The sequence below is a fragment of the Nycticebus coucang genome, chromosome 8 (genome assembly GCF_027406575.1).
Source record: "Nycticebus coucang isolate mNycCou1 chromosome 8, mNycCou1.pri, whole genome shotgun sequence".
Classification (NCBI taxonomy): Eukaryota; Metazoa; Chordata; class Mammalia; order Primates; family Lorisidae; genus Nycticebus; species Nycticebus coucang.
The window spans coordinates 60,663,293-60,680,777 of NC_069787.1; the positions used below are offsets into that span (position 1 = coordinate 60,663,293).

At 35.9% G+C, this 17,485-nt stretch overlaps 1 protein-coding gene across 22 annotated transcripts in view; it reads right to left on the reverse strand.

Annotated features, from left to right (window-relative positions):
* Positions 1–17,485, reverse strand: part of TBC1D5 (TBC1 domain family member 5) — a 584,642-nt gene that overhangs the window by 470,999 nt on the left and 96,158 nt on the right. For 10 of the 22 annotated variants that reach the window (XM_053598465.1, XM_053598443.1, XM_053598462.1 and 7 more), the window contains 3 exons: positions 15,826–15,865; positions 14,057–14,120; positions 5,626–5,710 (listed from right to left, as the gene is read on the reverse strand). The exons of 1 other annotated variant lie outside the window; for it this stretch is intronic. The gene's annotated coding sequence lies outside the window, so the exon portion shown is untranslated. Of the gene's footprint in view, positions 1–5,625; positions 5,711–11,044; positions 11,232–14,056; positions 14,121–15,825; positions 15,866–17,485 lie in introns of all 22 variants that reach the window. 11 more of the 22 variants (XM_053598446.1, XM_053598456.1, XM_053598457.1 and 8 more) reach the window with 6 other exon arrangements.

The window sequence follows — 17,485 nt, forward strand, 5'->3', positions numbered from 1 at the left end:
ATTCACAAGGAAAAGAGACGGGGAAAAAACTCTACAAACCAAGTGGATTTCTGAAGGATTTCAGCCAAGTTCACTGAAAGATTAACAGTTTTCAACTTCTTAAAAAATGGGAAAAATGAGTTTCCAAAGAATCTTATAATGTAAATGTTTCTTTACCATCAGTGAACATCCCAAGATACAGACATTTCAAGTCATAAATATAGAACCTAATGTTTAATTGTTTACCCCTGGCACCAAAATCTCAGCCAACAGTCTGATGTAGTGTTTCTCAACCAAATGACACAGCAAACCATTAGACAATTAATGACCAAAAGACCTAGCAGGGAGAGAAGGAAAAAAAAAAAAAAAATACTGAACTGCAAGGAGCAAAGTATTAAATATTAGTAAGTTAAATGGAGTCTCCTATTATCCATACCAGAATTGGAGTGACACTTGTCTAACAGATACAGTATTTGCTACCACTTATTCTTCAGAGGTATCTAACATAAATTATATCATCAGACTTCTGTCAGTCTAGGCCAGTGTTTTTCAGCTTTTTTTATCTCAGGGCACATCTGACTCTATAGCTAAACTTCCATGGCACACTTAAATTATTTTGATCAAAGAAAGCAAAAAAAAAAAAAAAGAATGTACTTACTGAGCTTTGAACTTTCTAAAATAATAATGATCTTTAAAATTTTTCATGGCACCCCTAGATCCTCTCATGGCACACCAGTTGAAAATCTCTGGTCTAGGCTCCCAATAATGCTTGATTTTTCAGAATTAATAGAAACAAAAAGGTTTCTGCAGTTTCAAATTATTGCTCAATATTCTGTCTATTCATTTACTTCTTATCCTTAAAAACTCCAAATTTTCCTTCCAACTCCAGGAAAGCCCATTGGGTTACAGGATTCAAGGCCCCGCTGACTGTGCCTGAAAGCCTCAAAATGAGAATGAAAAAATGAGACGGTATCAGGCCCACAGGACTTCCTATTACATGGGAAAGGAGATTTCCTGGGTCAATGCAGTTTCAACATAAAAGAAACTGGCCTTCTTGAACAAGATGACCTGAGACCAATGACTTGTTTTTAAACCACCAAAGAACAAACTACACACACATTTCTTGTCTCTCAAGATTAAGGAAAACTGAACTTAAGAACAGCCTTTACTAACCTGACCTAGTCTTAAGTATAGGACTTTCTATTCTCATTTGCCACCTTATCACAAGTTTCTATTAGAACTACCTTCTCTCAATTCTCTGCTATATGAAAAAGTAGACAACATTTTAAAAGAATCAATACTACAACATATTTATCTATCATGTGAAAATAAATCATTACAAAGGAAGGTTCAAACTACATCAAAAATCTCAAATCTAAAATAATAAAATATCTAAAAGTATGAAAAACTTTCTTAAACTATTCTTTAGGTATAGTGTATAGATCTTTCCTCAAACTAGTAAAGTTCCTGTATGTTGGAAGATAAACTGTCCAAAATAAGTACAAAACAATACAACATCAACTGATAACACTTAAGACACAATAAATTCATGGACTCTAGCACTGTATCTGGTTATCAGTATAAAGGGGAAAATATGTAGTCTGTCAACAATCAAGTCCAGAAAAATGTAGCTTAATCAGAATGACAAATATTTCTGGTTTTAAAACGTTAACGCACTCTGACATTTAAAATGTACAAGACTATTTTCGCTCTGAATTTTGTGGTTCCCTGATAATTCTATCATAGAATTATGTTTTTTCAATCAAATAAAAACCAGAAGAATTAAAAGAATGCCTGAACCATAAAGTTTGTTAGAATTATACGACCCAGCAATTCAACAAATAAATGTACATATATGTTCACTGCAGCACTATATAAAATAACCAAAAGACAGAAACAGCCCAGTTGTCCATTAAGGGATAAGTGGATAAACTGCAGCATAGACAAATAATAAGGTATTATTGAGCCATAGAAAGAACTGAAGTATTGATATATGCTAAAGATGTGGATGAACCTTAAAAAACACTGTGCTAAGTAAAAAAAGCCATGCACAAAGGTCAATTAAATCCTTTATCTTTTGATAAAGGGATAAACCCATAGAGTCAGAACATAGATTATGAGCCGGACACACAGAATGCACTCCCTTCCTCTCTATGTTCTGACTCTGTATAGTTACTTAGAGTAAATCCATGGAGGAAAGGGAGAATGAAGAACAACTGATTAATGGATACAAGTTCCCTTTTGAGGTGATGAAAATGTTTTGGAACTAGACAGACATGGTGGGTTGCACACTTTTAAATAGTTGATTTTATGTTACATGACTCTCACCTGAATAAATAGATAATAAAGCTCCCACATCACCAGTTATAAGGCATCAAGTACCACTGGTATGATGCACTGAGTATACCAGAGAACTAACCTCTGTAGTTTCCTTCCCAATAATGTATAACTTCAATCTAGTCATGAGAAAAATACCAAATAAATCTACAACATAACTGACCAGTAATTTTCAAAAAGTCTCAAAGTTATGAAAGATACGCAAAGACTGAAGAACTACCACACACAGGGGAGGCTAAAGATAAAATATAACTAAATGTAAGGTAAGTTCCTCGACTGAATCCTACAACAAAACAGAACAGTGGAGTGTGATTTTGACTTATAATTAACTTAAATCAGTTTGTACCTGGACATAAAACTCTTAGGTGCCATACCATCCAAGAGTTGGCACCTTCCGTGGAAGGCACCTTCCTATGAAAACTTATTCTCTTGAAAATGTATACACTGACAAAAAGGACCAATTTTTAAAATGATACCCACTGATGTAAATTTTGTAAATGTTCCAATTTTATTAATTATACTTAACATGACATCCAAATACTATATGTAATTACATAGTTATAATACTTATACCACTAAAACAATCATAATCATTAAATCTACTAATTACAGGATGAGTAGCCCTAATCTGAAAATATAAAACTTTCTAAGCACTGATATGACACTCAAAGGAAACGCTCACTGAAGCAAACATTTCAAAACCCAAACTTCGAAACACTTCTGATTCCAAGCATTCTGGATAAAAGATACTCAACTTGTACTAGAAAAACAGAGATACTTAAATAACTGTTTTAAAAACCATAGACTGTTCACTCCCAGAAGGAACCAACCCCGCTGACACCTTGATTTCATGTTTCTAGCCCTCTACTACTACAAGACAATAAATTTCTACTTTTTAAACCACCTAATCTATGGTACTGTTATAGTAGCTCTAGGAAACTAACACATATAATATATAATAAATGACATAGTGTATTTCTGTATTGAAACAACAGCCTTCCTCTGGACCAGCATTTAGATAAAAGGATCCATTTTCTCAGCCCCTCTAGACCAGCATACTTTCCTGAAACTGGCAATTATAATCACTTTCTAAAAGAAGCTGCTTTGAATCCAGCATCCCCACCATGGCTGCCCAGCTCTATACCACATCAGCAATAATGAACTGGACCTTGGGCAGGTACCAGGCTCAAGTTCATCAGTACACGAGAACCTTCACCACCTAACATGAAAGGACGTGCTGCTTGAGGTTCTCTGTGCCTCTCAAACAATTTGAACTAATAATCTCTGGGGAAATGACTTCTGCCTTGGTTGCTACAGCAGAAAAGTAACAATGCAAGCCAAAAATAACATGGTAAAAAACTCCTGTTGGTAGACAAATGGCATATAGAATAAAGACAAAGGTTTGTTTTGACATGTTGCCTTGAAACTAAAACCACTTCCTATAATCTTAAAACCAAGGCCTATTCTCAGATTCCCATAAAGCCCCTGCTATTCTTCCTGATGTCCACACACATCTCTTAAACTTGAACTAACTTCACACACTCTTTGCAAACACAATCCAAAGTGAACAGAAATAAAGGTGACCCAACCCTACACTCAAGCTCACTCCAGTATATGTCAAATATTTCTTTTTTAATATATCCCAACTTTGTATGCAAAATGCATTTCATATACCTTCATATATATATATATATATGGGGGGGGGGTGGTAGGGGGGCAGTTGTTGGCCGGGGCTGGGTTTGAATTTGCCACCTCCAGCATATGGGGCCAGCGCCCTACTCCTTTGGGCCACAGGTGTCGCCCTACCTTGATATATTTTTTCACTAGAAAAAGATGAACTAGATATTTTGGTTACCATCAAACATACAGATTATACACACACACACACACACACACTCAAATAAGGGAACAGTTCAAGCATGCTGGGATGAAGTATAAATTTGTTAAGGAGCAATATAATGTCTGGCTCCCAAAAGGTGTCATGTGAAGGCAGTCATTACCCCATGGCAGAAATGGGGAACCTTTTCATGTTGTAAGGCCACATGGATTTAGCTGTAATCAGATAAGGCTGCATTTAAGAAACATCAATTAGATAAACTTAAATATGTATATTATTTTATAAAAATATAACTACTATATTTACTTAGTAATTACAAAAAATTACAAGGTTGTTTATTTTAATCTTGCAATGACTTCTTTGTGCTTGCTTTTTGTTAGAAAGCATTTAAAAATTTGGTTGCAGCATGAAGGTCCACAGTTTCAGGTGATTCTGTAGGTGGGTATTAGTCATTTGTGACCTTAAGGTGTCTTGATTTGGGGTAGGTAGGAGAACGTAGATTCAAAGCAATAAATGGTTGAAAAACATGAAAGCATTGTTTGGGCATGTTGCCAAAGGGGTGAGTATTCTACCGCATTTTTCCATATATTAACTGGATCTTTCTTAGCATCAAACAATTACTTTAAAATGTCATCTATTGAGAGCCCAATCAATTTAGGTGCCTTAGTGATAACAACTAGGTTAGGTGAGCCTGAAATGCTAATTTGAGTGTGATGTCATGATTCTCAAAGTCAGTGAAACTTTCATTGTATTCTCCAATTAATAGGTCTATGACAACTTAAGAGTATTCTTCAAATACTTTGCATGTGTCCTTCCTACTCATCAAAGACCTTTGAAAATATTCATCTGAAATTTTCTTTTGAAGAACTGTTTTCAGGGCTAGGCATGGTGGCTCAAGCCTGTAATCTCAGCACTTTGGGAGGCTGAGCTCATGAGTTCGAAACCAGCCTGAGCTATAGCAAGATCCCATCTCGAAAAACAGCCAGGCGTTGTGGCAGGCGCCTATACTCTCAGCTACTTGGGAGGCTGAAGAAAGAGAATGGCTTGAGCCCAGGAGTTAGAGGTTGCTGAAGGCTATGACTCCCGGGCACTCTACTGGGGGCAACAAAGAGAGACTCTGTCTCAAAAAAAAAAAAAAAAAGTGTTTTCAAAAAAGCCTTTTCACATATCATATATAGACTTCCTTTTACTTTGCAAAGAAATATTCAAGTCAGTCTGATTTGACCTATCACACAGAAATGTTAATATTCCTACAGACATCTTCTTTCAAAAATTCACATTGCTGGTTATGTTCTTCATAAAATCTATCTGTTCTCAGAGAGATAAAAGTTTGGCTAACACATGTCCCTGAGGTAGCTGAAGCACTTTAGAATGAAAGGGCAAATTTACACTGGATACATCATTCAACTTTAGCATAGTACAAAACAGACAATACTGTGTTGCATTTGGAAAATAGAATTAACAATACTTACAAATTGGTTGGATACCCATAGCTCAGTGGTTAGGGCGCCGGCCACATGCTCCAAGGTTGATCGGTTCATACCCGGCCCAGGCCTGCTAAAAGAAAAAAATAAAATAAAATAATATTAGCTGAGCGTTATTGTGGGCTCCTGTAGTCTGAGCTACTTGGGAGGCTGAGGCAAGAGAATCTCTTGAGCCTAAGAGTTTGAGGTTGCTCTGAGCTATGACACTACGTCATACCGAGGGTGACAAAGTGAGACTCGGAGGTGGCGGGTTCAAACCCAGCTCCAGCCAAAAAAAAAACAAAAAAAAACAAAAAAAAAACAAAAAAATTGACACCGTCTCAATTAAGAAAAAAAATACTTACGACTTGTTGCAAAATGGCACTTAAAATAATAGCTTTGGGACAGGGATTTTGCTGATTCAAGATACAATGAAAAGAAATGAGAGGATCTAGATCTGTTAATACTTTTTTTTAATCTGTGCAATAAACCCTCCATGTCTCCCTGTCAAGGAAGGTACACCATCCATACATACTCACTAAATTTACCAAATTCAGTACAACTTCACAAAATTTATCCTGAAAGTTGCTGAAGATACCTATTCCTCATGTTCTGTTCAAAGAACGCCTATAGCAAGTAACTTTTGATAGTGAAGAAAATCTGTTATGTCCCAAATAAAATATAAAATCTGCAACAAGTCAGTAGTATCAGCTGATTAATCCAAAACGAATAATATATATTTTCCTTTTGAAGTATTGCATGAAGTTGTTCCTTAAGTTGAAACCTAATTCATGCTGCCGAGTAGTTATGGTTCTCTTCGAAAGAGGCAGTTGTTTGCATTCTGAAATGTAATTGGTGTCTAAGCATTCTACAATTTTGACAATGTACCCTTTCACAATTTCTGCACCACCAAATGGCTTCCCTTTTTTCCCAAGTGTATAAGCTACATTACAAGTAGCTTCAGTGTCATTATTTCTTATTGTTGCTTCATCTTTTCAATTTCTTAATTCTTTTTAATTTCTTACTGTTGCTTTTCATCTTTTTAATTTTTGCAATACAACCTTTTATATCTCCAATTTAAAATATTTGTGGTCCGTATGAGTGATAGAATGCTGATGAGCACTGACTTTCTTTAATGTTGATATTGCATTACCATAAAGCAAGCAAATCATCTTATCTTTAGCAGAAACAAGATGATATTGCAACTCCCAATTCCCATTAAAAAATCTGTTTTCTTCAGTGTTCTCTTAGTCTTCTTTGACATAAGCTGTTAAGCAGACAGAATTTAAAAATACTGTTGAGCTGTGCAACTACTCACAAATTCCACTTCAAACAGAAACACAGTGTACTATTGTCAAAAGCTGATAATAAACTGGCACACTCAGCCCCCATACACTCTCACCAACCAGCCTCGTGCAGTAGTGGCACGAATCAGGGGGAGGAAGACAGAACTAAATCATGAGCAGAGCCGCCATCAATCTAGCTCAGTGTTTTTCAACCCTTTATTTCACAGCATATTTGAACCTCTAAATTTCTGTGGTGCACTTAAATTATGCTGATCAAAAAAAAAAACAGTAAAAAAAGAATATACTTACTACATTTTGAACCTCTTTCAAAAATAATGTATTAATCACCTTTAAAAATGTTTACACAACATCGAAGATCCTCTCACAGCACACCAATTGAAAATCACTAATCTAGCCCTACAGCTTACAAATGTTGTAATTGCACTGGTCAATTGAAGGATTATATCCTTGAAACTTATTTTATTCTCTGGTATTTTAAATATGTTTGTTTTCAAAATAAAATTAAAATATAGGAAATGAACAAAAATAATTGATAAAAGGACTGTTCTACAAAATTTGAATTCAGGCAAAAAGGCCACGTTTAATGACTTACAACACCACATGTGGCCTTTAAGGCTGTAGGTTTCTCACCCCTGCCCTATGAATTTACTAGGCTCCAAGGCTGGCCTTTAGCCATACTGATTAGAAACTGAATTCTGACAGAAACTTGCCCCACAACATACAAGTTAATAAGACCAGAATTTAAACACTGTCTGCTCAAGTCCATATCTTTGTTGTTGTTGTTTTTTTTCTACTCAAGTCCATATCTTTGTTTTTTTGTTTTTTTTGGGGGGAGACAGTCTTATTCCATTGCCATGGGTTAAGTGCTATGGTGCCATCATACCTTACAGCAGCCTCCATCTCTTGGGCTCAAGTGATCCTCTTCCCTCACCCACCACAACCAGCTAGATTGTTTTTGTTTTTAGCAGAGATGGGGTCATGCTCTTGCTCAGTCTGGTCTTCAACTCCTAAGCTCAAGTGATACAACCCCCTCAGCCTCTCAAGAGTGCTACAATTACAGGCATGAGCCATCATGCCCAGCCTCATGTCCATACCTTAATCACTATTCCACCTACAAAGAAAATCTGGAGTATCCGTGTGCAACTTCCTGCATAAGTCTCGATATAGAGAGATAGAAACCAGAATATTAAAAACCTTCCAACTATCAACTTCACAGTTTGGGTTTTTCCTTTTATTAGACAATGATGGCAGATCAATCCAATCCCCATAATCAATGGCCTTTTTTTTTTTTTAATTGTTGAGGATTCATTGAGGGTACAGAGAAGCAGGTTACATTGATTGCATTTGTTAGGTAAAGTCCCTCTCATAATTATGTCCCACCTCCAAGAGGTGGTGCGCCCCCCAACCTCCTCCCTCCTTCCCTTTCTCTGATTCCCCTTACCCCCACCTCCCACCATGTACAAGGTCATCAACTGTCCTCATATAAGAATTGAGTACACTGGATTCTTGCTTCTCTATTCTTGTGATGCTTTACTATGTTTCAACTCCATCCAGGTTAATAAAAAAGATGTAAAGCCTCTATTGTTTTTTTTTTAGTGGCTAAATAGTATTCCATGGTATACATATACCACAGCTTCTCAATTCATTTCTGGATTGGTGGGCATTTAGGTGGTTTCCAGAGTTTGGCTATTGTACATTGACCTGCAAGAAACAGTGCAAAGGTCCTTACGATAAAATGATTTTCTTTCTTCTGGGTAGATGCCTAGTAATGGAACTGCATAATCAAATGGGAGGTCTAGATTGAGTTGTTTGAGGATTCTCCATACTTTCTTCCAAAAGTGTTGTATTAGTTTGCAGTCCCACCAGCAGTGTAAAAGTGTTCCCATGTCCCCACATCCATGCCAGCGTCTGCAGTTTTGAGATTTTGTGATGTGGGCCATTCTCACTGGGGTTAGGTGGTATCTTAGGGTGGTTTTGATTTGCATTTCTCTAATATATAGGGATGATGAACATTTTTTCATATGTTTGTTAGCCATTCGTCTGTCTTCTTTAGAGAAGGTTCTATTCATGTCTCTTGCCCATTGATATATGGGGTTGTTAGCTTTTTTTCATGTGGATTAGTTTGAGTTCTTTATAAACCCTAGTTATCAAGCTCTTGTCTGATTCATAATATGCAGATATCTTTTCTCATTCTGATAGCTGTCTATTTGCTTTGGTTGTTGTCTCCTTAGCTGTACAGAAGTTTTCCAGTTTAATGAAGTCTCATTTGTTTATTTTTGTTATAGTTGCAATTGCCACGGAAGTCTTCTTCATAAATTCTTTCCCCCAGTCCAATAACTTCAAGTGTTTTCCCCACATTTTCTTCAAGGATTTTTATTGATTCATGCCTTAGATTTAGATTTTTTATCCATCTTGAATCAATTTTAGTGAGTGGAGAAAGGTGTGCGTACAATTTCAGTCTTTTACATGTGGTTATCCAGTTCTCCCAGCACCATTTACTAAATAGGGTTTCTTTCCCCCAGTGTATGTTCTTGTTTGGTTTATCAAAGATTAGATGGCTGTAAGATGTGGGTTTCATTTCATGGTGCTGTTTTGATCACTATGGCCTTGTAGTACAGCGACAAATCTGGCAGGCTGATGCCTCTGGCTTTGTTTCTATTAGTAAGAATTGCCTTGGCTATATGGCGTTTATTTCTGGTTTCATACAAAACAGAGAATTATTTTTTCAAAATCTTGAAAAGAATGATGTTGGTATTTTAATGGGGACTACATTCAATCTGAAGATTGCTTTGGAAGTACAGACATTTCTTTAGCTGCACCAGTAGTGAATCAGGTAGTGGCCAAGGCTTGCAAGCCTATCAGTCATTCTGCCTCTTTAAAGTCTTTACATCTCTGCATCTGCTCTTTCCCAGATAGATTTTAAAATCTAAAAACCTACCTTATTCCCTCATAACCAGCTTTTTCAGTTAATGCTTTCTGCAAATCTAATTTATTAACAACAAAAAAAATTCAGCATATTTCACTGCTGAAAATCCAGCTATTTTATGCAAGAATATAATGTGCTTTATAACAACTTTTCAGTCCATGACAAACTGCATAAAGAACAGTGGTCCCATAAGATTGTAATACTAAATTTATAACTGAGCCTTTCTATTTGTATGGTATGTTTAGATACACAAAAATGTACCATTGTCTTACCATTGCCTACAGTATTCAGTATGGTAAAACCCCGTAGCAGGGGTATTTAGCAGGTCGTATACCGATTTTGTGAGGACTTTTTTGCTTATGTGTGGTATCAGATAGCATAAAAAGGTACGCAAGAACCTGTTTTTTGCTAATTAGCTTTCTACAGAGGATGAACTGAGAATACCTTTCACCCTTCAAGAAAATCTGCAAATAGTACCATCTAGGGAGCTGGAAAATATTCTTCTTAGCAAAGTATCCCAAGAATGGAAGAAAAAGTATCCAATGTACTCAGCCCTACTATCAAACTAATTTATGGCTTTCATATGAAAACTATAACCATACTACAACACAAGAATATGGGGAAAGGGACAAGGAAGGAGAGGGAAAGCGGGAGGTTAGGTGGAGGGAGGGTAATTGAACGACACCTACGGTGCATCTTAGAAAGATACAGGTGAGGGCGGCACCTGTGGCTCAGTCGGTAGGGCGCCGGCCCCAGGTAGGGCGCTGGCCCCATATACCGAGGGTGGCAGGTTCAAACCCAGCCCCGGCCAAACTGCAACCAAAAAAAAAAAAAAAATAGCCGGACGTTGTGGCGGGCGCCTGTAGTCCCAGCTACTTGGGAGGCTGAGGCAAGAGAATCGCTTAAGCCCAGGAGTTGGAGGTTGCTGTGAGCTGGGTGAGGCCACGGCACTCTACCGAGGGCCATAAAGTGAGACTCTGTCTCCACAAAAAAAAAAAAAAGAAAGAAAGATACAGGTGAAACTTACTAAATGCAGAATATAAATGTCTTAACACAATAACTAACAAAATGCCATGAAGGCTATGTTAACCAGTTCGACCAAAATATTTCAAATTGTATATAAAATCAGCACATTGTACCCCATGATTGCATTAATGTACACAGCTATGATTTAATAAAAAAAAAAAAATAGTACCATCTAGGGTTTGTTGATGGAAACCTAAAATTTGCAAGTGCTCCAGTACCCCTTGAGAAATTTTCTCCTAAATAGCACTATTTTCAGTATTTCCAGGATAAATCCAGGATAAGATCTTTCTGCCATGAATTCAAAACCTTCATTTCCAATACTCATTCTCAGCCTTCTATGCAAATTATACAGCAGTCTAAAAAAAAAAAAAAACAAACTTTAGCTACACATGGCAGGGCAGGCTGCTGAGGATTGTGGGCTGTCAGAATTATACTGCCTTCCTCTGGGGAAGGGGCAAATAGTAATGATGTATAACAGTTTCTTGAAAAAATAAGATTAACATTTATTTAATAATGCAATCTCCTTATACTTCATCTGTGTCAGGTAATATTTATAAATTTTCTAGTCTCTACATAACAAGAAAAGCCCAGGCAACTATAAAATACCTATTATTTCTACCCACAATATAATTTTAATTTCTGTCTTCTGTAAATAGGAAAATTATTAAAAGCCATACTACTAATAAAAAAATACAAGGAGAGAAAAGAAACTAATACCTTCATCAAGGAATGGGTAAGAACTTTTGTAATGCTCACTGTAGACATTCCATTCAACTCACTTCAGATACAACAGCCATTTTTATCTTTCCTCTCCCACAATTCAGGAGAGGCTGACCTTTCTAGACTTCTCTCACCTCCAAGAACAGACCCTGAATCACCAAACTCCCTAATACCATAGTTCTTGCTAGCAACTGGTTCAGAAACCCAGACTTAATTAAACCAAACAGTAGATGGTGATTGTAACTGGTTCAGAGGTAGACAATGTGATTTGAATGGGACTAAGAAAACAGAAGGAAAGAACTCTTAGTCTACAGTGAAGAGAAAAATTCTTTTTTCTTTGCTGGTACTAAAGGATGCTTGTTGTTCCAGCTGCTGATGGTAGCCAACCTGTGAACATGAAAGATAACCAGCCTGAAGACAAAAGAAGAAAAGACAGAAAATCAAGCTGGTATTTGTTCCTACCCACAGTGTTTAGCAATCAAGTCCCACAGCCTACCCTACCTAAGAAGTTTTCATTATGGGAAAAAATACACTTCATTCTGGAATAAGGCAGATTATTTAGAGGATTCTACTATTCAAAAGTGAAACCACTATTAGCATTTTTTAAATAGTCTATCAGAAATAAGTACCCATGCCTGGGTACAGTGGTCCATACCTATTATCCTAGCATTCTAGGAGCCCAAAGTACCAGCCAAGGCCTTGAGCCCAAAAGTTCAACACCAGCCTATGCAAAAGTGAGACAACCACCTCTACTAAAATAAAAATAGAAAAATTAGATGACATTGTGGTAGGCACCTATAATGCCAGCCACTCAGAAGGCTGAGCAGAAGAACTGCCTGAATTTAAGAGTCTAAGGTTGCTATTAGCTAGGCTGAAACCACAGTACTCTAGCTTAGGGCAGCAGAATGAGACTCTGCCTAAAAAAATAAAAAAGAATAATAATAATTAAAAAAAAACCTAGGGGAAAGCTATTTATAGCTTCACATTTTATAAACTAATTGTAATTTTAAAAAATCTAATATAAGTTTTCTTAAATCCATTAAGAGTTCAATCCCAAAAATCTAAATGACCATTTAATAAACACAGAAATAATGGGTATAGGCTAGTTTCACTACATTGCATAAAACTGTTCATAATTCATTTCTCAATAAAGAAAAATTGAATTATAACCCAAGGGTGGGTTAATTTGTACAAATTTTGAATAATGTCATATATATTTCCAAAACAGATGCTTAGAGACTCTACAAGGATACTCCGTTCAATCAGAAGCCAGATTAAAGTCCCATCTGGAGCCTAATGGCTCCATGGTTCTATTTACAATTACCCAAGTCACCAAAATAAGTCTTAATGATTATACATCACAGAATCTCTCTTGGAGGTATCTATAACCTTGTCCCCAAAACCAGAAAATCAAGCCATAAAAATAATTTTGTGTGCAAACACATACGCAAAAGATTCAATACGTATCCAACTACTGTTGTATTCCTTTAATGACACTAAACTTTTCCAATATGATTTTTCAATGGTTATTCATCAGCATCTTCTGTTTTTGCACATACTTGCTGGGATAGCTCATCATTACCTTAGCTTGACATGGAAGAAACAAAGTTCATTTCCCCTATAATCAGTCTTCAGAGTAACTCAGGTATCAAGAATAATCTTTTTACATTTTTCTTCTCAGATCCTATCACAGGTATCATTTCTCATCAAATCAGAAAAAGTGAGTGAGGCCACTTTACCACAAATTTTCATGGCCAGAAATAGTCATGGAGCCAAATAAGAGCAATAAGGTAAAAAGAAGGCTCAAAGATACTATTCAAAGTATCATCTGTTTCCACTGTCTGTGAACGATTTAAAGCATTTTGTAGCAAGTTGACAGTGCTATAAATACAAGCTTGTTGCGCATATATATATATATATATATATATATATATTTTTTTTTTTTTTTTACCTCTAGACTAGGTTAGGGACCAAAATGAGAAGGCGGAATTCCACCTGAAAATGTTTGTTCATCAACAAGATCTTGTGTTTTGCTTTATTTTAATTTGAATGCCTTTAGATAGGACCCAGGCCCTCTAATTAGCTAACATGGTAAGTTATTTGCATCTGTTATCTGGTCAGCCACAGTGCATCTAAGTGTCCAAGTAAAGATCCCGTAGATCAGTGATTTCTCAAATGGTAATACCTCCTTAGTGAAAGCAAAGTGAGTTGCACAGAGCAGATTTATTTTCAATGATCTGGCATTGCATAGTGGCATGACACACAAAAAGTAAAACACATATATTATGTATGTGTTATATATACATATATACATACATATACATGTGTATGTGTTTCCCAGGCTGATTTAAATTTCATCTCTTACTGTGGTTCATGAACAAAACACTGAATTAAAAGCACCGAACCAGACCAATATTTTCATTTCACAAATGCAGAAGCTGAAACTCAAGATCATAGTCACCTGGAAACAATTCCAGTGTTCTTCCCTTTACATTCATGATTGTGGTCCGTATGCACATTGAGCTCTATAAAGAAAATACAAAACATATGTCCTCAAACTAACATTTAAAATCCTAGATCAATTAAAATTGTATGTATATTTTTAATTTTAAATATTAAAGATAAAAATTTACACAGAACAATACATATTTGATTACATAAAAATTAAAAATGGTTAAAACACAAAACTTACAAAAACTAAAACAAAATTCTTTAACTCATTATTTTTAAAAAAAATCAATATACAAATAAAACACAGAAAAAAATACTGGCAACATGCCAAAAAGGGTTAATGTTCTTAATATATAATTAAGTACTTAAATAAATATAAGAAAAATACCTAAATATAAGAAAAATACAGGCAAGCAATATTAAAGGGTAAATTATAAAATAAATGCAAATGGTCAATAGCAGTTAAAAATACATTAAAACAAGATCCTACTTTACTCCTATAACATCAGTAAAGACCTTTTCTTTTTAAGTTACATTAATACTACTGCTAATGTGGAAAATCCAGGAATCTCCAAACTTGCTGGTAAAAAAGAAACTTATAAATTTTGGCAATAAGTGTCAAAAGACTTATAATTAGCATAATTAATTTCCCAAGTATAGGGATTTACTTTATTATAAAGGTACAGGATACGGGCAGTTCCTAACTGTGCAACAAGGACCAAAGACATTTCCCTGAATATTACATGAAGTTTTTACCTTCAATGAGCCACACTAACCACAATTTCGAAAAATCATTTACGTTCACAAGTATTCTCCTTGAGTAATCTATAAGAAAGTAAAAGGCTATAGAGTATTAATATAGATGCTTCAAATAGTCTAATCACAAAGCTTTCCCTCCTAACACTGCTCACAACCTATTCTATGGGGCAGAGGAGGAGGAGGGTATGAAATGTGAATCATAACACCTACTTTGCATCCCCTCATACATATAAGTGTTAGGGTAAGATAAGAGCTCTGGCAACCTAGAGGTATGGGAGTAATGGACTCAAGGACATCTTTTTAATGGTAAGTTTCCATTTCACTTTTAAGAATGATGAAAAGGGGCGGCGCCTGTGGCTCAAGGAGTAGGGCGCCGGTCCCATATGCCGGAGGTGGCAGGTTCAAACCCAGCCCCGGCCAAAAACCATACAAAAAAAAAAAAAAAAAAAGAATGATGAAAAGATCACAAACTCCTATTTACTTCAAAATCTCACCAAGGAATAGCCATGCACACCACTCCCTAAAATAAACTTTTTATTTCTTTCCCCTTTCCTCTTGTATGTGCCTGTGCTTCAAGCTTAGACATACTAGACCAACAATATATAAATTATCAGTCAGTAAGACATATGTGATAAACAGACAACCTAACTACCACTTGTGGAATTAAAATTGATTCTAAATAATAAAAAATTAACTTACCACAAATCTAAAATATAATTCACAAGTGTTATTCTTTAAAAAAATTAACAAATATTCATTAATCAAAGATGAAGAAATCAGAAAACTTGGGACAGTATTCCTGATTCTAGCACCTATTTTTACTCATGTAACACTATGAAAATAATCTAAATTGATGAACTTAGGTTTCTTCCAAAATAAAAGAAGAAAGTAATTTTTAGAGATACCAAGTAAACCTTATTTTAAAATATACTCTTCTAACAAACTCTAGAGAACAAAGGCCGTTTTTTACAGTGACACATTTCAATTGCATGGATAAAGTTAAATTTACATGAGACTTACAGATGTTGATGGTATTGATACAAATTTTTCTTCTTTTCAACTCCAATTTGGAAGGAGAGGGAGAAGGTAGGAGAAAGAAAGAGAAAAAGAAAAAGAGAGGGAGGGAAAGACAGAGATTTTCATTTTAATTTTCTTCTCACCCAAAAAATGATTTACAATAAAATCACTCCAAACACATTATAGAACAAAAACAAAAAATAACACAATAGCCAAGGTTAAAGTAACAGAACACTATTACTATAGGCAGTCCTATCCCTGAAAGGCAGTCACTGAGTTACAAACATCCCCTATGTACAACTCACACTTACAAGAATGGAGGCTATTACAGTAAGTCCCCAAGTTACAAACATCTGATTAACATTCAACCTGCACTTACAAACGGGAGCTTCTACAGGTAACAGGTAAATGTACCTGTTCTGACTTACATACAAATTCAACTTAAGAACAAACCTACACAATCTATCTCGTTCATAACCCTGAGACTGCCTATATAACAGTCAAGGCTCTTGATTATAAACAAATGACATTCTGGTTAATTTAAGTCAAAAAGGAATTGATTGGATAAGTATAGGATAGCTCGGGAAAAAAAATGAGACAGTATTAGAGAATCAAGCTTGGACAAGGATCAACAAAGCGAAACACAAAAAAATTTCTGCCTCCAAAGCCAAGAAAATAGCCTTCAACTTCAGTTACCGCATTAAGAGTTGAGTGGATCACCTCACTCCTGTCGGTGTCTCTCTAGCAGCCAAGGTGTAATTCTAAAGCAATAAAGTCTTTTGCCAAGCCTTCAGGCTTCTTTACTCTCAAGAAGTGAAAGGCAGCTTCCTATCTAACTAGAAAGGGGGTTTAGTAAGACCCTAGGCAATGGAAACCATACACATCCTCTAAGACCAACATTTTATAGTGGACAGACATGAGTGCCTTTACTTTGTATTGTGTTTTTTTGTGTGTTTTTTGTTGTTGTTTGTTCGTTTTGTTTTGTTTTTTTTGAGACTGAGTCTCATTCTGTCATTCTGGATAGAGTGCCATGGCATCCTTGTAGCTCACATAAACCTCAAACTCCTAGGTTCAAGTGATCCTCCTCCCTCAGCCTCCCAAGTACCTGGGCCTACAGGCACCCACCATAACACATGGCTAATTTTTCTATTTTTAGTAGAGACAGGGTCTCACACTTGTTCAGGCTGTTCTCAAACCCCTGAGCTCAAGCAATCCACTCATCTCCACCTCTAGAGTGCAAGGATTACAGAAGTGAGCCACATGAGTGCCTTTCTTTATTTTGACTCAGTGTCTTGCTCATATCAATAAAAGTTTATAAATTAAAAGTTCATAAAAATTAATTAAAATCTCTTTCATGTGATTTATTAGATTTGCCTGGTACAATTTCGAGTCTATCTCTAAGAAAAAAATTTCGTCTTCCTAAAGTAGTTTTGTCAACCAATAGTAGAGTGAGTAATTTCAATGGGGTCTAGCAAGTTTCTTAGTACACTATAAGTATTGCCTCTTGCTTTATATTCTATCCGTCTGCTAATTTGGTTTCTTGCTTGCCTTTTTTGCTGCAGCTGTGCACCGGGTTAACTGTTTCAATGGTTTTCCTACAATAACTCACAAATTTTTTCCTGATCAGTGTGCTGTATGATTGGTTCTTTGTTCCTAAGATAAT